General features: G+C 38.8%; 1 long non-coding RNA gene across 1 annotated transcript; it reads left to right on the top strand.

Moving 5' to 3' along the window:
* The first annotated feature begins 4,832 nt into the window (after positions 1 to 4,832).
* On the top strand, positions 4,833 to 9,318 carry LOC120870571. The gene is made up of 2 exons (XR_005722814.1): positions 4,833 to 6,252; positions 7,527 to 9,318. It is a non-coding gene; the product is annotated as an uncharacterized LOC120870571 (long non-coding RNA).
* The last annotated feature ends 12,825 nt before the right edge of the window (positions 9,319 to 22,143 follow it).

The following is a 22,143-nucleotide window of genomic DNA, read 5'->3' as shown; positions in this document are numbered from 1 at the left end:
TATATGCAGATACTATAACTAAATTTTATATAAAACCAAGAGTGATTTTAAAGACAACTGACACTGCTCCCTAATTATAGCCATAACAGAATTACTGTAGATGAATTGTTCTGAAACAAAGTTTATAATTATGGAAGTCTTCCCCAGTACTCAACAAATTTAAAATAATAATCCCACACAGTTAACTTTTCAGGAACGTAGAGGTATGTTAGAGGAAGGCAATGGCACCCCACTCTAGTAAATCTTGCCTGGAAAATCCCATGGACGGAGGAGCCTGGTAGGCTGCAGTCCATGGGGTTGCTAAGAGTCGGACACGACTGAATGACTTCACCTTCACTTTTCACTTTCATGCATTGGAGAAGGAAATGGCAACCCACTCCAGTGTTCTTGCCTGGAGAATCCCAGGGACGGGGGAGCCTGGTGGGCTGCCGTCTATGGGGCTGCACAGAGTCGGACACGACTGAAGCGACTTAGCAGCAGCAGAGGTATGTTATATACACATTTACCTTGAATAGTGCTCCTAGAAGTACATAACTTTAAGAAGTTACTCTGTTTTTTAAGTGATCAATGATTTTTAATATATCTGTTTCATACCTAAAGCAGGCATCTGGTTTTACTGCCTTAAATATATTCAGACTAAAAATATCATACCCATGATATAATAAACAAAACCTGGCACCCTTTTATACCTCTTTGTAAGGAAAAGCTTGACCCTGCCTCTGGGACCCTCCCTTGCTCATTTCTATCAGGCAGGGCATTTTATTTACAGCTCTAGAACTTTTTCAGCTCCTTTGTTTCCATAAGATAGTATAGGTCTATCCTCAGTTGAATTGTTTATTATGGAAGGTGTGTTTCTGTTTAGCCAGGAATATAAAATAACAAGTCTGGGAACTCATTACGGAATGCAAATTCATTGTTGCCCAACATTAATAAAATTCCAGCTGAGAAACGCAGTATTGATGGAGAATTTCAGAAGGCTACAAAGATCCATGCATTTTTAAAACCTGTACTCTAAGATCAAGCTAGAAGGATATCAGAAAGCCAGGTACTCCTGGAGCAAGTGTGGTAGTAAAGAGCATATGCTCTGAGTTTGAACTTGGCTTTATCACTTAATTAGCTGTGAGAACATGGGCAGGTCACTTAACCTCTCTCTGGCTTAGCCTATGTAACATTTCCCATTTTGAATTTTTGCTATCCTATTATATTTCACATACTCTTAAAAGCAGCCTTCACTCCACTGAGATAAAGTGGAGGAAATGATTTCTTATAGATAAACATATATAATTTAATTGATAATACATTGTAATATAGAAGAGAAGCTTACATATCTTAGGAACTTAAAGATTGCTTAATATTTTTATATTAATATATAGCATCAGTAGCCCCACTAAGGAAGAAAAAAAATCATTTTAATTGATGCTGAAAGGCACAAAATAAAATCAAGATTAACCATGTTTTTTTTTAAATGCTGTTAATAACCCAGGACTTAAAGACTATTATTTTAATGTCTAAAAAATCTACCACAACAATATTGTAAAGTAATTAGCCTCCAAATAAAATAAATTAATTTTTTTTTAAAAGACAACAACAACATGCAGTGTTGGTTCAGACAGTCATTTCCCTTTCCTGCTGGTGGAGCCCACATATCATTGGGACAGCAATTTAGCAAGACTCAAAGACCTTTAAAACTTTGACTCAACATCTCCATTTCAAATAATTTATTCTAATGATGAATGTGGTTAGGTATTCTAACATATGCATGAAGCTATTTAAAGAAATGTTTTCCAGTTAAAATTTGTAAATAGTTTAAATATTTAAAAGAAGAGAATGTTTAGAAAGCTACGTGATAATTCCTAAGGACTTATCATGAATACCAGTATCTGGAGACACTAACATTGAATAATATAGACACGTACTAGCTGTATGTTTTTTAAGTCGTAAAACAGGTTATAAACTATGTATACAACATCCTCACTTTTATAAAATGTATATTTGTTTATTTGCATTAGCATGCTCAGAACAAGACCTGAAGAGTGAAATGCCTAAGTGTTAGTGATGGTTTTGCTGTTAATGATTTCATCTTTTTCTTCTTGCTTATTTATACTTCCAATTTTTCTCCTAATAGACATGTATTGTTTTCATAATAAATATTCTAAGGTTAAAAAAACAGGTTAATATAATTCACACACACACAAAATCTATCTGAAACCAAAAGCCACATAATTCTTCACAGAAACATATTCATTAAAATTAGAAACAAAATTCAGGTATATAACTTCTACCATTATTAATACTGAGTGCAGATTATATTCTACCATTATTATACTGAGTGGAATTATGCTAGTGCAAACCATACATGGCACAGAAATGAGATCTAAATTTTAGAAAAGAGGAAACATAATTATCATTACTTATGAATGGTATTATATACTAGAAAAGCCATGATAAATGAAATTTCTAGATTCAAAGCTCAATAAGGTGCTAGACATAAAATAAGTATGCAATTGGTTCTTTGCTACTGGAAGAAATTTTTGCTATTTCTCAACACAGCAGCAGAAATCAGTTATCAAACATAATAAAATATGGGAAAAGATTCTATTCACTGTGTATTCTAATAGACTAAGAAACATGAATGACCTATATGAAGAAACTCACAAAACTCCTGAAAGATGTAAAAGGAGAGAGATCACATTGTTTGATGGAGAAAGCACATTTTGTAAATTTATTTATCATATTTAATATATCTAACTAAATGCCAATTAAACACAATTTTCTTTATAAAATGACCATAAAGTTTGGAAAAATAAATATGACTGTTCAATGGACTAATAGCCATATCTAAAGCTATAATAATTTAACACATATATAGACATAGGAGTAGGCAGACACACCTACAAAACAGGCTCTATTGTTGATGAGAATTTAATATGTGATCAATGGAGCATTGTAAACCAATAACAACAGGAAAAATTATTCCATAAATTGCTTGGGAAACACTCATTAAATATTTTGGGGAAAATCAATTCAGATACTCATATTTTTAGATATACATAAAAACATAAATGTAAAATAAGTCAAACATTAAAAAGTCTTGACAAAAATAGAAGTGAATATTGAATTTCTCAAGTGGGGAAAATTATTTACCTTAGAAATGATTAAATAATTTGGATAAAGAACCCAGTAACAAACTTATATGCCTATGGTCAGTTAATCAAAGGAGTACAGTAAAAATATACAATGGTGAAAAGACTGTCTCTTCCATAAGTGGTGTTGGGAAAAAATGGATAGCTACATATAAAAGAATAAAATTAGAGCATTTTCTGACATCATATACAAAAATTTTTTAAATGCATTAAAGACATAAATGTAAAGACCAAAAATCCAGAAAACTCCTAGAAGAAAAACTAGGCAGTACATTCTTTGACATAAGTCTCAGCAATATTTTTTTTGAATCTATCTCCTCAGGCAAGGGAAACAAAAGCAAAATAAACATATGGGACCGAATTCAACTTAAAAGCTTTTGACCACAAAGAAAACCATTAACAAATAAAAACTTACTAAATGGAAGAAGATATTTGTAAATGATATGTCTGATAATCTCACTCATCTCATATGCTAGTAAAGTGATGCTTAAAATTCTCCAAGCCAGGCTTCAGCAATACATGAACTGTGAACTTCCAGATGTTCAAGCTGGTTTTAGAAAAGGCAGAGGAACCAGAGATCAAGTTGCCAACGTCCACTGGATTATCGAAAAAGCAAGAGAATTCCAAAAAAACATCTATTTCTGCTTTATTGACTATGCCAAAGCCTTTGACTGTGTGGATCACAATAAACTGTGGAAAATTCTGAATGAGATGGGAATACCAGACCACCTGACCTGCCTCTTGAGAAACCTATATGCAGGTCAGGAAGCAACAGTTAGAACTGGACATGAAACAACAGACTGGTTGCAAATAGGAAAAGGAGTACATCAAGGCTGTATATTGTCACCCTGCTTATTTAACCTATATGCAGAGTACATCATGAGAAACGCTGGGCTGGAGGAAGCAGAAGCTGGAATCAAGATTGCCAGGAGAAATATCGATAACCTCAGATATGCAGCTGACACCACCCTTATGGTAGAAAGTGAGGAAGAACTAAAGAGCCTCTTGATGCAAGTGAAAGAGGAGAGTGAAAAAGTTGGCTTAAAGCTCAACATTCAGAAAGCGAAGATCATGGCATCTGGTCCCATCACTTCATGGCAAATAGATGGGGAAACAGTGGCTGACTTTATTTTGGGGGGCTCCAAAATCACTGCAGATGGTGACTGCAGCCATGAAATTAAAAGACACTTACTCCTTGGAAGGAAAGTTATGACCAACCTAGATAGCATATTCAAAAGCAGAGACATTACTTGGCCAACAAAGGTCCGTCTAGTCAAGGCTATGGTTTTTCCTGTGGTCATGTATGGATGTGAGAGTTGGACTGTGAAGAAAGCTGAGTGCTGAAAAATTGATGCTTTTGAACTGTGGTGTTGGAGAAGACTCTTGAGAGTCCCCTGGACTGCAAGGAGATCCAACCAGTCCATCCTAAGGAGATCAGTCCTGGGTGTTCATTGGAGGGACTGATGTTGAAGCTGAAACTACAATACTTTGGCCACCTGATGCGAAGAGCTAACTCACTGGAAAAGACCCTGATGCTGGGAAAGACCGAGGGTAGGAGGAGAAGGGGATGACAGAGGATGAGATGGTTGAATGGCATCATCGATCGAAGGACATGCATTTGGGTGGACTCCAGGAGTTGGTGATGGAGAGGGAGGCCTGGCATGCTGCGGTTCATGGGGTCACAAAGAGTCAGACATGACTGAGTGACCGAACTGAACTGAAAACTAGTGTTGTAAATTAACTATCTTTCAATTAGAAAAAGAATTGACCAACCCCCTCCAAAATACCCAGTAAATTCAAATTTTAAATCGAAAAACAAAATCCTAACTATGGAAAGATAAACAATGGAAAAGTAATACTTGCAAGAATGTCAAAAATGAATGTTGCTCTTTACACTCTATTTGCAACTTTTTTGTAAGCTTAGGGTTATTTAAAAAAATATAAACACACTTGATATAAGAATTCCTGAAATTTGATAAGAAAAACATTAAAAGCCCAGTAGATGAATGGGTAAAGAATATAAACAGACAGTACATAAATCCACAAGCACACACACACACTCACAAAAGACAAAAAGGTAGTTAACAGATAAAGCAGAAAAATAATGTCTTTGTGGCTAAGAAATGCAGATTAAAATAAGACTTCAATACCTATCAAATTAGCAAAGGTTTTTGGTTTCGTTTGTTTTTAGTAATAACATCAGATGTTTGCAAGAATATAATAAAAGGTGCATCCTCTCTCTTTATTGTTGGGAGTGTAAATAAGAATAATAAATTTTGTCATTTGTATAAGGAATCCTGACATCCTTGAATACAGATATCCTACTTCTAGGAATCACCCTTAAGAGAAATCGTGAACAAAAGAAAAAGCCTTATATATAAAACTGTTCAATAAGTATTATTTATATTAATGAAAATTTGAAAAAACTTAAATGTCAAGCTGTATAGGGAATTACTAGATAAATAGTAAAATATCATATAGCTATATAAATGTTTACAAAAGAACTTTTAAAATAATGTGACAAAATGTGCTAAGTGAAGAAAGTAAGATGCAGAATTGTTTATACAATATGATCACATACCTGTAAAAAAGAAGACTGGGGAAAAATTATTTTAAAAAGTAGATGCTAACTATAGTAGCTTTGAGTGGAGAAGCTGTAACAAATTTTGCTCTTTCAATTCTTGTATTTACCGCATTCCCTATAAGAAGAATATACTGGGTTTCCGTGGTGGCTCAGACGGTGAAGAATCTGCCTGCCGACGCAGGGTGTGCAAGAGACGAGGCTTTGATCCCTGGGTTGGGAAGACTCCCTGGAGAAAGGAGTGGCTGCCCGCTCCAGTATTCTTGCCTGGAGAATTCCATGGTCGTAGGAGCCTGGTGGGCTACAGTCCATGGGGTCACATTTTCTTTGAGAAGAATGTATTAGCTTATATTTTATAATATATAATAGGACTCATAAACAATCACTGTTATGTCTGGGGCAGCAGGGAAATATCACAGTATGTGCTTATTATAGATTTCCAGGTTTCTGAGTTTAATGAAATTCAATACAAACTTTTGAGCCAGTGACGATGGTTTTGCCAATTTCTTCTAGAACTATTAATAAGATGTAAGACCAGAAACTATAAAACTCCTAGAGGAGAACATAGGCAAAACACTCTCCGACATAAACCACAGCAGGATCCTCTATGATCCACCTCCCAGAATTCTGGAAATAAAAGCAAAAATAAACAAATGGGACCTAATTAAAATTAAAAGCTTCTGCACAACAAAGGAAAATATAAGCAAAGTGAAAAGACAGCCTTCCGAATGGGAGAAAATAATAGCAAACAAAGCAACTGACAAACAACTAATCTCAAAAATATACAAGCAACTTATGCAGCTCAATTCCAGAAAAATAAACAACCCAATCAAAAAATGGGCCAAAGAACTAAATAGACATTTCTCCAAAGAAGACATACGGATGGCTAACAAACACATGAAAAGATGCTCAACATCACTCATTATTAGAAAAATGCAAATCAAAACCACAATGAGGTACCACTTCACACCAGTCAGAATGTCTGCGATCCAAAAATCTGCAAGCAATAAATGCTGGAGAGGGTGTGGAGAAAAGGGAACCCTCCTACACTGTTGGTGGGAATGCAAACTAGTATAGCCACTATGGAGAACAGTGTGGAGATTCCTTTAAAAATTGCAAATAGAACTGCCTTATGACCCAGCAATCCCACTGCTGGGCATACACACAGAGGAAACCAGAATAGAAAGAGACACATGTACCCCAATGTTCATCGCAGCACTGTTTATAATAGCCAGGACATGGAAACAACCTAGATGTCCATCAGCAGATGAATGGATAAGAAAGCTGTGGTACATATACACAATGAAGTATTACTCAGCTGTTAAAAAGAATACATTTGAATCAGTTCTGATGAGATGGATGAAACTGGAGCCGATTATACAGAGTGAAGTGAGCCAGAAAGAAAAACACCAATACAGTATACTAACACATATATATGGAATTTAGAAAGATGGCAAATGATGACCCTGTATGCAGGACAGCAAAAAAGACACAGATGTGTATAGCGGACTTTTGGACTCAGAGGGAGAGGGAGAGGGTGAGATGATTTGGGAGAATGGCATTGAAACATGTATAATATCATGTAAGAATCGAATCGCCAGTCTATGTCTGATGCAGGATACGGCATGCTTGGGGCTGGTACACGGGGATGACCCAGAGAGATGTTGTGAGGAAGGGGGTGGGAGGGGGGTCCATGTTTGGGAATGCATGTACACCCGTGGTGGATTCATGTCAATGTATGGCAAAACCAATACAGAATTGTAAAGTAAAATAATAAATAAATAAATAAAAATAAATAAGAGCCATCAGAAGTCGAGTATATAAAAACAGTTTGACCAGAAATTCTCTTGCTTGGTGCTTCAGTGCTATAAGACATCTGATGATGAGTTGGGGCTGAGGAGGAAAAAGCATCTTTTAGAAAAACTAAAACTCTATCAAAATTTCCTAATGGTAATTTTTTTGCTTGTTTCTTTTCTAAACTACTTGTTCTGAATATAAGAATAATAAATCCTTGTTATAAACATTTCAAGTGCTATAGGTATTTATGATAGAGTGACTAACTCTACTATACTTTGGTGTATGTTACTCCAAATTTTTATAAATATCTAACACTTAAAAAATAATAATGGGATCATTCTAAACATACTATTTTGCAACTTTGTTGCAGACAATTTCCCTTGAAAGAATTAATGGGCGCCCTCCTTTGTTTTTTGTTTTTTTTTCCCCTCCTTTGTTTTAATGATTTAAAATGTTCCATTTTTGGTATACTATAAATTATTTAACCAGTTCCCATTTGAGAGTCATTTTGGTTACCAAATCATTATTATAAACAATGCTACACTGAATATGTACATATCTTTGTACACTTGTACAATGAAAAAATATCTGAATTGTATGACTATTTTACAATAAGTATCAATGACAAGTATTTCTGTGTGATAAATTCCCAGGAATGGAATTTTAGGGTCAAAACTTATTAGCTAAGCAAGCATTTACAAATATTGTTTATACTTATACAGTAATGCTGTATAATTAAAATACCTGTTTTCTTACATTTTTAATAATGTAGTTTATTATCAAGTTTTGTTTTAGCCAATCTAATAGGTGTAAAATATTTTAATCTTTTGTATTTCTTTAATTAATACAGAACTTGAACACCTTTTCACCAATCTATTGGTCACTTGTTTTTCTTCTAGGAGTTGGCCATTATCGTCCTTTGTATTTCTATTTGTTTATCTTTTCTTATTGATTTGTGAGAGCTGATTTTATATCAGGAAGAGTAGCCCTTCATTATGTTATTGCATAATTTTCTAAGGTTTTCTTTTGATGCCTTGTTTTCAATTTTTGGTGCAGAAATTCTTTAATTTTAATGTGGTTATATTTATTGGAATGTTCTAATTCTGGGTTTGTGACATGCTTAGAAAGGTCCTTTCCACTCCAAGATTGTAAATAATATCTACTGTGTTTTCTTCAAGTATTTTAATCTTTTCATGTTTATTTTTTAAATATGTAGAATTTATTTTGATATGGGGCTTCCCTGGTGGCTCGGATGGTAAAGCGTCTGCCTGCAATGTGGAAGACCTGGGTTTGATCCCTGGGTCAGGAAGATCCCCTGGAGAAGGAAATGGCAACCCACTCCATTACTCTTGCCTGGAGAATACTATGGACGGAGGAGCCTGGTAGGCTACAGTCCATGGGGTAGCAAAGAGTCAGACATGACTGAGTGAATCCACTTTAACTTTATTTTGATATAAAGAGTGGGATAAGGACTTCCCTGGTGGTCCAATGCTTAAGACTCCACACTTTTACTGCAGGGGAATGCCTTTGGATCCCTGGTCCAGAAACTATGATCTTACAGGCCAAGTAGTACAAACAGTAGGATGGAGATTCAGTTTATTTTGTCACAAATGGCTAGTCAGCTGACCTAATAACAGTTATTAAATAATCCATCTTTCTGTACTAACTTGAAATGCCACATTTATGATGTATTAAATTCTCATATAGACCTTCTGTATCTCTGGGATCCATTTACCTTTGCTCCTGAGCCATAAAGGGGCAATTTATCTTTGAATAAACACACTTTTAATAGAAAAATAAAATACTGTTGTTCTGGAGTTGAACATCTTTAGACTGTACAGAAAATTTCCTTTTACTAATTTATCTTTCAAGACAAATCATCAGTCTTGGGCAATATGGTCAACATGGCTACAAAGGTCAAATTTGGTATGATGCCCAAGTCATCTTGGGCCTCACCCACAGTTTCTTACCCCTAGTTTGTCAAGTAAGGATCAATACAGTTCATTTCTTATCTCTAAACAGACAGTTCACTGTGGCTAAATAATAGAACCACAAATTGAAAGAACTGTATATAGTAAAGGTTGGTGATGTAAATTTAAGCTATGGAACTTGAGTATGACCAATGGGGCTGTTTATATTCATATGCATAGGTGGGAAACTAAGAATCTCCTTTTCCAGCTATTGTACCTGTGTGTATTTACACTGAACATATAAAAACAGATACAGTATTTCAGTTTAAGGAAACTCTTCTGAACAAGTAGAGTTCACAAAGAATCGATGATAGAGATTTGCCAGTCTTGCCATAGTGGGTCTCCTTTTGTTTCTTCAGTTCCCATAACATGAAGGAAAGGAGTGACCCTGTGACCCACCGTCTTAGCACCTCAGACTGAATGCCATGTTATGCCTCTCAATTCCATTGTGTGGGTTTTGTGCAGTGATTCCCTCCTATGTAGTACCTATCTCTATGGCCAACTTACCTATTAGAGCAGGTACAATGCCTAAGGCCCATAATACTTTGAGGAACCCATTAAGATGTCTTAATTTCTTTTAAAATTGGAGATGAAAAAAGAACTTTTAAGTCCAGGAAAATGTTTTTGTTATATAATATTAATATATTCATCTTTGTACAAATATAGTTATAAAGTGTATCCTTTAGTATTTTTTATGAAGGAAAGAGCCAGCAAAAGTCATAATATAGCCTTTTTTTTTAATTTATTTATTTTTAATTTTTACTTTACAATTCTGTATTGGTTTTGGCATAGACTGACATGAATCCACCACAGGTGTACATGCATTCCCAAACATGAACCCCCCTCCCACCCCCCTCCCCACAACATCTCTCTGGGTCATCCCTGCACGTCAGCCCCAAGCGTGTCATATCCTGCATCAGACATAGACTGGCATTTCGATTCTTACATGATATTATACATGTTTCAATGCCATTCTCCCAAATCATCACACCCTCTCCCTCTCCCTCTGAGTCCAAAAGTCCACTATACACATCTGTGTCTTTTTTTGCTGTCCTGCATACAGGGTCATCATTGCCATCTTCCTAAATTCCATATATATGTGTTAGTATACTGTACTGGTGTTTTTCTTTCTGGCTCACTTCACTCTGTATAATCGGCTCCAGTTTCATCCATCTCATCAGAACTGATTCAAATGTATTCTTTTTAATGGCTGAGTAATACTTCATTGTGTATATGTACCACAGCTTTCTTATCCATTCATCTGCTGATGGACATCTAGGTTGTTTCCATGTCCTGGCTATTATAAACAGTGCTGCAATGAACATTGGGGTACATGTGTCTCTTTCAATTCTGGTTTCCTTGGTGTGTATGCCCAGCAGTGGGATTGCTGGGTCATAAGGCATTTCTATTTGCAATTTTTTAAGGAATCTCCACACTGTTCTCCGTAGTGGCTGTACTAGTTTGCATTCCCACCAACAGTGTAGGAGGGTTCCCTTCTCTCCACACCCTCTCCAGCATTTATTGCTTGCTGATTTTTGGATCGCAGACATTCTGACTGGTGTGAAGTGGTACCTCATTGTGGTTTTGATTTGCATTTCTCTAATAATGAGTGATGTTAGCCAATATCACTGATGAACATAGATGCAAAAATCCTCAACAAAATTCTAGCAATCAGAATCCAACAACACATTAAAAAGATTGTACACCATGACCAAGTGGGCTTTATCCCAGGGATGCAAGGATTCTTCAACATCCGCAAATCAATCAATGTAATTCACCACATTAACAAATTGAAAAATAAAAACCATATGATTATCTCAATAGATGCAGAGAAGGCCTTTGACAAAATTCAACATCCATTTATGATAAAAACTCTCCAGAAAGCAGGAATAGAAGGAACATACCTCAATATAATAAAAGCTATATATGACAAACCCACAGCAAACATTATCCTCAATGGTGAAAAATTGAAAGCATTTCCCCTTAAGTCAGGAACAAGACAAGGGTGCCCACTTTCACCACTACTATTCAACATAGTTCTGGAAGTTTTAGCCACAGCAATCAGAGCAGAAAAAGAAATAAAAGGAATCCAAATTGGAAAAGAAGAAGTAAAACTCTCACTGTTTGCAGATGACATGATCCTCTACATAGAAAACACTAAAGACTCTACCAGAAAATTACTAGAGCTAATAAATGAATATAGTAAAGTTGCAGGATATAAAATCAACACACAGAAATCCCTTGCATTCCTATACACTAATAATGAGAAAGTAGAAGAAGAAATTAAGGAAACAATTCCATTCACCATTGCAACATAATATAGCCTTGTCTGTCTCTTAAAAGATGTCCTGCAAAGGTAATACCAAATATTTTAGATCTTTCATCTCTACTCTCCTGGAAATTTACAATTAAAGGCTTGTAGAAGTCCTGCAATAAATTAAAAAACAAAGCAACAACAAACTGTAAATTTTACTTTATTCTAGGTTCTTCAGATTTATGTGATCCTGGAACTTTTTTACTCCCACATAATAACTACTATTTTTCACTTTCACTGTATAATTGTAAGGGATTTGATTTAGGTCATCCCTGAATGGTCTAGTGGTTTTCCCTACTTTCTTCAGTTTAAGTTTGAATTTGGCAATAAGAAGTTCATGATCTGAGCCACAGTCAGCTCCAGTCTTGTTTTAGCTGACTGTATAGAGCTTCTCCATCTTTGGCTGCAAAGAATATAATCGATCTGATTTCTGCATTGACCATCTGGTGATGTCCATGTGTAGAGTTTTCTCTTGTGTAGTCATGTATAGATGTGAGAGTTGGACCATAAAGAATGCTGAGTGCCGAAGAATTGATGCTTTTGAACTGTGGTGTTGGAGAAGACTCTTGAGAGTCCCTTGGACTGCAAGGAGATCGAATCAGTCCATCCTAAAGGAAATCAGTCCTGAATATTCATTGGAAGGACTGATGCTGAAGCTGAAGCTCCAATACTTTGGCCACCTGATGTAAAGAACTGACTCATTTGAAAAGACCCTGATGCTGGGAAAGATTGAAGGCATAAGAAGGGGATGACAGAAGATGAGATGGTTGGATGGCATCACCAACTCAATGGACATGAGCTTGAGTAAACTCCAGGAGTTGGTGATGGACAGGGAGGCCTGGCATGCTGCAGTCCATGGGGTTGCAAAGAGTTGGACATGAATGAGCAACTGAACTGAACTGAATGACTACTATCTTCCCGCAGAACTAGGGATCCATAGAAGAATTTGGGAGATACTTAACTTTCTATTACATTAAGATTCAACATTGATCATGAGAGTCTGTAAATGAAATCTCTCAACTATATATGTATACATATCAGACACCTAAAGAATTACTCTATATTCTATACAAACAGAATTAAAATGTATACCTGATTCTCTTTGAGAGCATGCTAGCAACACAGCCTGCCTATTCACTTAGCAAGAGAATTTTATTGTTGCATGTTTTAGATTTATGCTACACAGCTCACTGAGACCCATTTCAATTCAGTTTTCTTGATAGGCTTGCAGTAGCATGAGGATGAAAATAATTCCCAAATGGCAAGGAAGGGTGAAAAGCTGCTTTCCTAAATTCCAGAACATGTTATTCCTTAACCCATCAGACCTTATTAAGAGTAACTTAAAATCTGTCAGCTCTCAAAAGGTTTCTCTAGTAACAGATTTCTTGGTTCCATCTCAGTTCCTGCAGTTCCCATAACCACAGCCTATTCAATTTAGCAGTGCTTGGCTGCATGAAAGCTGAAATTAAAATGTGCTTTCAAAATTCAATCCACAGCAAAACTGACCTAAGTTAGAAGCATCTCCACAGTTAGATTTAATAAAAAAGATATGAGATTGAGACGGAAGGCAGAAAAAGGATAAATTTCTCTGAGAAATAAAAGTAGAAAGTGGTTGGTTCTTTTGTTTTGTTTTGTTTTGTTTTCATTGGAAAAGACTCTGATGCTAGGAGGGATTGAGGGCAGGAGGAGAAGGGGACGACAGAGGATGAGATGACTGGATGGCATCACCCACTCGATGGACATGAGTTTGGGTGAACTCTGGGAGTTGGTGATGGACAAGGAGGCCTGGTGTGCTGCAGTTCATGGAGTCGCAGAGAGTCGGACACAACTGAGCGACTGAACTGAACTGAACTGAACTGAATGTCCTTTTTTAAGAGTCAGTTTTCTGTTTGACAGAAGAAGTCAGAGACTTTAAGTCCTTTTTTTCAGCTTTCAGAAGGTTTGTTCATTAGGGAGATGATCTCAATTATTTTTCTGGAAGCAGACACAATGGTTGGCCCATAGGTGCTTTAAAAATACATGTATTTCTCATCTTGGAGAAACTTACAAGGCTTCAGGTTTATTATAGTATTTTTTTAAATTAGGAAACAAAATTTCTTTTAAGGAAAAAAAAGTCCTGCTCATTTAATGACAGACTTGACTTCTTCAGGTCTTTAGAGAATTTATTTAATTCCCTAAACACATAGTATTTAGCAAAACAAAGTGATAATAACAAAAAAAGAAATTTGCCAGGTTCTCCTTTGCACCTTTTTTTATCACAGCCAGTACAACCCCTGAAATGATTTGTTTATAGATCTGTCTGCCTTTTTTAAGGTACAAAAGTCCTCAAGGGTAGAGAGGTTGTGGTATTTGACTTGGTCTCACAAATGCCTACCACAGTGACTAGCATATGCAGCTTGAGGAATGAAAATGCAGTATTTAGTGACTTTTTCATAGTATAACCTTCTGAAAATTGTCAGTATCGCCATAATTGTTAGTTATAGTGTTACTTGTTGTTTAGTCGCTCAGTTATGTCTGACTTTTTTGTCACTCCATGGACTGTAGCCTGTCAGCCTCCTCTGTCCATGAGATTTTCTGGGCAAGATTACTGGAGCAGGTTGCCATTTCCTCCTCCAGGGGATGTTCCTGACCCAGGGATAGAATCCACATCTCCTACATCTCCTACACTGCAGGCAGATTTTTTACTGCTGAGCCACCAGGGAAGCCCTTATATTGTTAACTGCTCATCCTGAATATGAGGAGGAGGAGGGAGTGGGAGGGAAAGAGAAGGAGAGAAAACATTACCCCTCTTGGCTGGCAAAGGGCATGAAGTTCTGATAAAATTGCTGACACTGGTTTTGTCTACTATTAAAGCCTTACCTGAGCTCTTTATTTTTGAGTCAATAGAGAGACCTACAGCCACATTTTTAGTAACCATATTTTTTCAAATTGTTAAGGCCATGTGAATTCTAATAAAAATAGTAACGAAGGAAAAGGAAATGATTTTAAAGGCAAATCACTTCAATAGTCTTCTTGAACAATCCAACTGTAGTCACTGGAATGAGAGTAGATAAAGCAACCAGCCAACAAATATGTGATGAGTACTTCCTAGATACTTTATTAATATGCTAGGTATTTGGTAGAAGGAACACAAAGGGAATATAACTGACATTTAATCACTAATCTTTAAGTGTTCAGGAACTAATTGGGGATACATCAAACCCAGAACAAAATACCTAACAGAAAATAACACTAGAACAGTGATTTTTAAATTACACTTTCATGTGTCAGTGTTATTGTAAAACCAGTACTGAGGGGATCTCCTGCCTGAAATGAATAATGGTTGCCTATTTCTTAAACTGATAAAAGGACTGGTTATCAGAATTTTCTCAATCTTATGATTAAAATTAGTAAAGTGGGAAAAAGATATAAATCTATAGCAAACACATATTAAGAAAAAGTTTTTCTGAAATTGCTGAGCACTTAATTTCCCAACTTCTTATTTTTAAGTAAATACACTCCTGATTGCAATGTTATATTTTATCTAGAACACATGGTCATATTTTCTTCCAGTAAAATTGTTCCCAGTGTGTATGATGAATTAAATATATCAATATCTTCTGCTGTTCCGACCAGATGACCATAATATTCAGCTGTCTTACTACTGAAATAACATGGGAAACAACCAAGTGCATAAGCAGATGTTAAACAGAATGAGAAAACAATTTGATCAATTTTTGTCTACTTATATCCTGACATTTCAAAGATGCTGTAAGGCTCCCAGTGCTTCAAACAAACGCTCAGACAGTAAGGTACATCAATGATAGATAGCAACACAGTCTGAAAACATTTTCTTCAAGTATGTGGTATTTGAAATAAGCCTGAAGGATAAATCAAATTTGTAAAACTGCTTTAGAAATGCAAAGTGACCCAACAGTTATTTTGGGACGTCACTAGGCATCTGGTAGTAATGTTAATTTTTACAACCACATTTTTAGTAACCTTATTTTTTCAAATCGTTAAGCTCATGTGTATAGTGTAAAAATTTTTTAAACTACTACAGCATAGAAAGAGGAAAAGAACAGTACTACTCAAGAGGACTACTGACAACATTTTGATGTACATTTTTTTTTCCTATGCACTTTTTAAAAGTTATGATCAACTCTCTACCTAATGTTGTATCCTGATTTTTAAAAACTATGATGAGAACATAAGCTTGTATTTCTTCCATATTATTAAAAAAATCTATGGATATAACATTTTAATAGCTGCATTATATAACGCTGTAAAGACATATTCACTTATGTACTAATTCCCTTATTATTGTACAGTTGGGTTAAATTTTCTTGTCTTTCTCTAGTATAAGCCTGAGATGAACAAGAGAGTTGTTTTCCTTTGCTTCTGTCCATTTTCTGCTCTTTGTAGTAGTATTTAGGTCTGTTTCTATTATTAACCATGTGGTTTGGGGAGAAATGACCCAGCTACAGGGGTGGGAGCCTTGCTGCTAGCCATGGAGGTTGGTTCAGGAATGGGCACATAACCATTTAAATAAGACAGTATGATCCCCTGACACTCTTTATTCAGAAACTTCATTTTCAGTGGTAGAATTACTATCTGTGGAACCAGAATATCGTCCAGTGCGTCAGATACACATAGCTACAGTACAAAATTCTGGTAGGAACCATTAAAGGGTACAGTGAATGTGATTCAAGGAAGAGAGAGAGGGAACCTGACCTATTTGAAGGAATAGAAAAGACAAGGATCTGGCTGAAGCCAGGACAGAATGTATATCTAGAGGAAAAGCTGGTGAAATAAGAATCAGCATGTAAAAGATTCATGGAGGTTCAGGAGATACACATTTCATAATTGTTTATTTTGTCCATATACTTAAAATTCTGTGACAAAAGTAATTATACAGTAGATTGAAAAGTTTGCTAGATTATCTAATGCTAACAAAGCTGAAATCCTCAACAAAAACCTCACTACCCGAAGGTTGCTGGTTATTTGTTCTACACACAGACTCAGCTCATAAGACTTAAACTCAAGGCCTGAGATAGAATGCACTTGATAAGGACTTGAAATCCAGGAAAAGAATCTACCATTACCAAAGTAAATGTTGCTTGAGCCTTGCAAGAAAAGCTATGACAAACCTAGACAGCATATTAAACAGCAGAGACATCACTTAGACGACAAAGGTCTGTATAATGAAAGCTATGGTTTTTCCAGTAGTCATATACAGATGTGAGAGCTGGACCATAAAGAAGCCTGAGAGCTGAAAAATTGATGCTTTCAAATTGTAGTGCTAGATAAAATTCTTGAGAGTTCTTGAGGCTACAAGGAGATCAAACCAGTCAATCCTAAAGGAAATCAACCCTGATATTCATTGGAAGGACTGATGCTGAAGCTGAAGCCCCAATAGTTTGGCCACCTGATGGGAAGAGCCAACTCAATGTAAAAGACCTGATGCTGCCAAAGGGCAGGAGGAAAGGGGGCAGCAGAGGGTGAGATGGTCGGATGCCATCACCAACTCAATGGACATGAGTTTGAGCAAACTCTGGGAGATAGTGAAGGACAGGGGAGCCTGGTGTGCTGCAGTCCATGGGGTCACAAAGAGTCGGACAGGACTTAGCGAGTGAACAACAACAAATTATCCAAAGAGATATGTCCAGTTTGGGCTGTCCAGAATCATAACAGAGGATGAAAGACATGGTCACACTCTTTTAAAATGTGAATGAATTTAGTGAATCCTAGAATCTTCAGGTCTTTGCTGACAAAAAGAAACCTAAATGAGTAACAGTTCATGGATCCCTGCCCTCTTACCAGTGACAGACAGTGTTTGTGCCACTAAGATATACTTGTAAGTACAGAGGAGGGTGATGGAGTCTGAGAACATGGAGATCACACTAAAGAAAATTATGAAATTATCTATAAGCCAGTGGGAGACAAACTTGGCTTGCTTACAACAGGAGGCTCTAGACTGGCATGCACAGAGACTTCATATCCACATGCAATCCTGGACAAGGCCTAATTTAAACTCAAGTCACTTGGCACAGTGTCTGTAGTATTGTACCTGCTACAATGGCTGGCAGGGTGCCAGTGTTTTATATACTGGCTTCTGAAACCTTGAAGTGCAGTTCTGACCCTTGTTAAAATTGGGTGGGTACATATATTTGAAATGGCTTATAAGAATACCTATAATAAAATAGAAAATACCAATAAAGCAGGCACAGGAAAACTATAGATAGACTAGAAAAACAAGATCAAAGGAAGAGCTATGACATAGATAAGGATGCCATATGAATTTACCCATTTCCTACAATGACCTGCAAATTAGGCTTGAGTTTCCTGTCAGCCAGGGCACAAAGAGTAACTTGAGCACTTCAGACAACATTTGTGCTCACCAAAAGAAAACGGGCATTTCTGTTTTTGTGGAAGGTTCAGGGGAGGAGAAGGGAGGGAGTTTCTAAGATGTGACTATTTGGTAAGTGGTTAGTTTGGAGGTCTCTAGAAAGTGAACGAAAGAAAGAAAGTGAGTCGCTCAGTCCTGTCCAATTCTTTGTAGCCTACCAGACTTCTCCAGGCAAGAATACTGGAGTGGGTTACCATTTCCTTCTCCAGGGGATCTTCCCCACCCAGGGATTGAACCCAGGTCTCCTGAATTGCAGGCAGACGCTTTAACCTCTGAGCCACCAGGGAAGCCCTCCTAGAAAGTGGAGGAACTAAAAAGCCTCTTGTTGAAAGTGAAAGAGGAGAGTGAAAAAGTTGGCTTAAAGCTCAACATTCAGAAAACTAAGAGCATGGCATCTGGTCCCATCACTTCATGGGAAATAGATGGGGAAACAGTGGAAACAGTGTCAGACTTTATTTTGGGGGGCTCCAAAATCACTGCAGATGGTGACTGCAGCCATGAAATTAAAAGACGCTTACTCCTTGGAAGGAAAGTTATGACCAACCTAGATAGCATATTCAAAAGCAGAGACATTACTTGGCCAACAAAGGTCCGTCTAGTCAAGGCTATGGTTTTTCCAGTGGTCATGTATGGATGTGAGAGTTGGACTATAAAGAAAGCTGAGCACTGAAGAATTGATGCTTTTGAACTGTGGTGTTGGAGAAGACTCTTGAGAGTCCCTTGGACTGCAAGGAGATCCAACCAATCCATCCTAAAGACATTAGTCCTGAATATTCATTGAAGGACTGATGCTGAAGCTGAAACTCCAATACTTTGGCTACCTCATGTGAAAAGTTGACTCATTGGAAAAGACTCTGATGCTGGGAGGGATTGGGGGCAGGAGAAGAAGGGGACAACAGAGGATGTGATGGCTGGATGGCATCACCAACTCAATGGACGTGAGTTCGAGTAGACTCCAGGAGTTGGTGATGGACAGGGAGGCCTGGAGTGCTGCAATTCATGGGATCCCAAAGAGTCTGACACAACTGAACGACTGAACTGAACGACTGAACTGAATTGAACTGAAGCTGCCATTACAACAATGATTACTTTTTTTATATGGCACTTAATACTTTGCAGAGTCATTTCACACTTTCTTTAATCTGCACAAAAATCCTGTGATGCAAGATTGAGGAAAATATATTACATTATTAAAGCAATAATGTATTTCTTATTCATGAATCAAGGAACTTTGCCTCAATGTAAGCACAACAGAAAAGTAGAAAATAAGCATAACAAACCAAATGACACCAAGTGTATGCACAGAAAAAGCCTCTTACTCAACCTGAAATTCTAACAAGGTTAGTTCATTTCTTTCCTAAAACACAGCAGATTAAAAGTAACAAAGTAGGCACTACTACAGAAAGACCACAAAACTAGTATGAATGGAAGCAGAGGCAGTAACTAAAAACAAACAGAACAGTCCATGTAAAACTGAAAACCCTAAATACTTACCAAATATACAGGCATGGATGTCTCTACCCTCCATGAAACACTTATTCACATAGTTCCCTCACCCATTTTTAAGAAACTAAAATGTGATCATGATCACTCACTCCCAACTCTTACAGTCTTGCAGTGACCTTCCAAGGCACACAGAATAAAATCCTTATTCAAAAAGGCCCCCAAGGTTCTGGCTGCAACTGCCCATCTCTCATTCCTTCTCACTTCAGGCACACTTGGGTGGGCTTCTGCACATTTCCTTCTGTCTGCCTGGAAGTGCCTCTCCTGGGCAAACTGAAAGGTCATTTCCCTGGAGAGCCTTACCCAGTCTTGTAGTTCATATTAGGTTTCCTTGTAAACCCCTCAGCACCTTTGCATTTGAGAACACATCACAGTTGCACTTATTCATCTGATTGTTTTAATACCTGTTTCCTCCATTGTTCTATGAGCTCTGGGAGAACAAGGACCTTGTCTGGCATAAATATCCAATAGTTGCTGGGGCAAAAAATGAATATGTAAGATTACAAGACGAATAGATATATCTTCCTAGTATGTGCTGTGCGGTGCCAAAGGGCTTCAGTCTTATCCGACTGTGTGTGGCCCTATGCGCTGCAGCCTCCCTGATTCCTCTGTCCATAGGATTCTCCAGGCAAGAATACTGGAGTGGGTTGCCATGCCCTTCTTCCCGGGATCTTCCCAACCCAGGGATGGAACCCAGGTCTCCTGCATTGCAGGCGGATTCTTCACCACTTCACCACCAGGGAAGCCCCCTTCCTGCTGCTGCTGCTGCTGCTAAGTCGCTTCAGTCGTGTCCGACTCTGTGCGACCCCATAGACGGCAGCCGACCAAGCTCCCCCGTCCCTGGGATTCTCCAGGCAAGAACACTGGAGTAGGTTGCCATTTTCTTCTCCAATGCATGAAAGTGAAAAGTGAAAGTGAAGTCACTGAGTCGTGTCCAACTCTCAGCGACCCCATGGACTGCAGCCTACCAGGCTCCTCCGTGCATGGGATTTTCCAGGCAAGAGAACTGGAGTGGGGTGCCATTGCCTTCTCCACCCTCTTCCTAGTATATAATATTTCAATTTTACTAAAAGATCTTTTTGGAGGGGGGGGAGAAGCTATTTTTTAATTTTATTAAAGCGAAAAAGATTTATGGAATAAAACGGAAACGTGAATTTTAAAGCTAAAACACAAGACTTTGACAATGCGTTTCTGGAGGCATTCGGCTTAATATGGAAACATTGTGATAAAAGAACCCTTTCCCAAGAAATCTGGATAACCAGAGTTTATCTTCATTTTACCAGATAAGAACATATGTATGAAGATGGCTGTGCAAAACTATAAGGCTTTGTGCAAATATCATTTCTTATTATTACTGAGTATTCTGTGAAAAAGGATTTCACTCATATTACACTGCCAGTTACAGGTGAGGCCGGCGCCAGAACCCAGGTCTTCTGAGGCCTGTCCATCCCACTGCTTTTCATTAACACACAGCACCTGCCACCTGGTCCCTGCTACCAAGGTCCCCGCCTTACTCCTTCCCAGGTATATCTGGGGCTGATGCCCTAAGCCAGGCTCAACTACACTCCCGGCATCATAATCCAGAGGCTTTCTTCTCTTCCCGCAGGACTGGGCAGTTCCCCTCAAGGGCTGCACGCGCGGTCAGCGCCGCTCCGGCCCGAACCCGAGTGGCTCACTCCCTAGCGGCGAAAACGTAGGCCTGCAGCCGGCTCCAGACGTACCGGCAACCCTCTCTGGGGGCCTTGTGTGCCTGCCAGGTAGTGCAGTACAGGCATCATTTTAGGGGCCGGAGGAGCGGGAAAGCTCGGCAGTAACTCAGTTAAGGGAACACCCCTCAGGAGCCGACGCGGCGGCCGGGATTCGAGGTCCGGCAGCGCGGCCTGTTTCTGCGCGCAGACGTTGGCCGCAGCTGCTGCTGAGGAAACCGGGGACCCTCTGGGCTTCCACCGAAGAGGGTGGAGATCCCTGTCAGTCCCCTCGGGGAGGCAGCCGCATTGCCGACTCCATGCGGCGACGCGAAAGCCGGAGGGATGCCCCGGGAGCTCCGACGGAGCCCGTGCACGCCAGGAGGCCCCTGCCCGAGCCGAGGCGCGACAGGCAGCGAAAGGCTGTGGAGCCCCTCACGCCCACCAGCCCTCGGGCTGGGGCGCTTCAGAGGCTGCGCGTGGAGGACGCCGCCTGGCTGCTTCGTGCTCGCGCGCCGCGCGTGCGCGCGGGTGGGCGTGGGAGGCAAGGGCGCTCCTAGCTCGCGGCGTGCGCGCGCGCTCACCCCCGGCGCCCTCCCTCGCCAGCCTGCCGGCTCGGCCCCGGCGCGCGTCACGAGGGGCGGGAGGGTGGGGAGAAGGGGGTGGGGCCGCAGGACCGGAGGGGCCTGAGCGGCTGCTGCGAAGCCCCAGCCAGAGCTGGGCGAGGGCGGCTGCGGTCGCGGCGGCGGCAGCGGCGGCGGG

The sequence above is a fragment of the Oryx dammah genome, unplaced genomic scaffold (assembly GCF_014754425.2).
Source record: "Oryx dammah isolate SB20612 unplaced genomic scaffold, SCBI_Odam_1.1 HiC_scaffold_1, whole genome shotgun sequence".
Classification (NCBI taxonomy): Eukaryota; Metazoa; Chordata; class Mammalia; order Artiodactyla; family Bovidae; genus Oryx; species Oryx dammah.
This window is presented reverse-complemented; position numbering and strand designations above follow the sequence as displayed.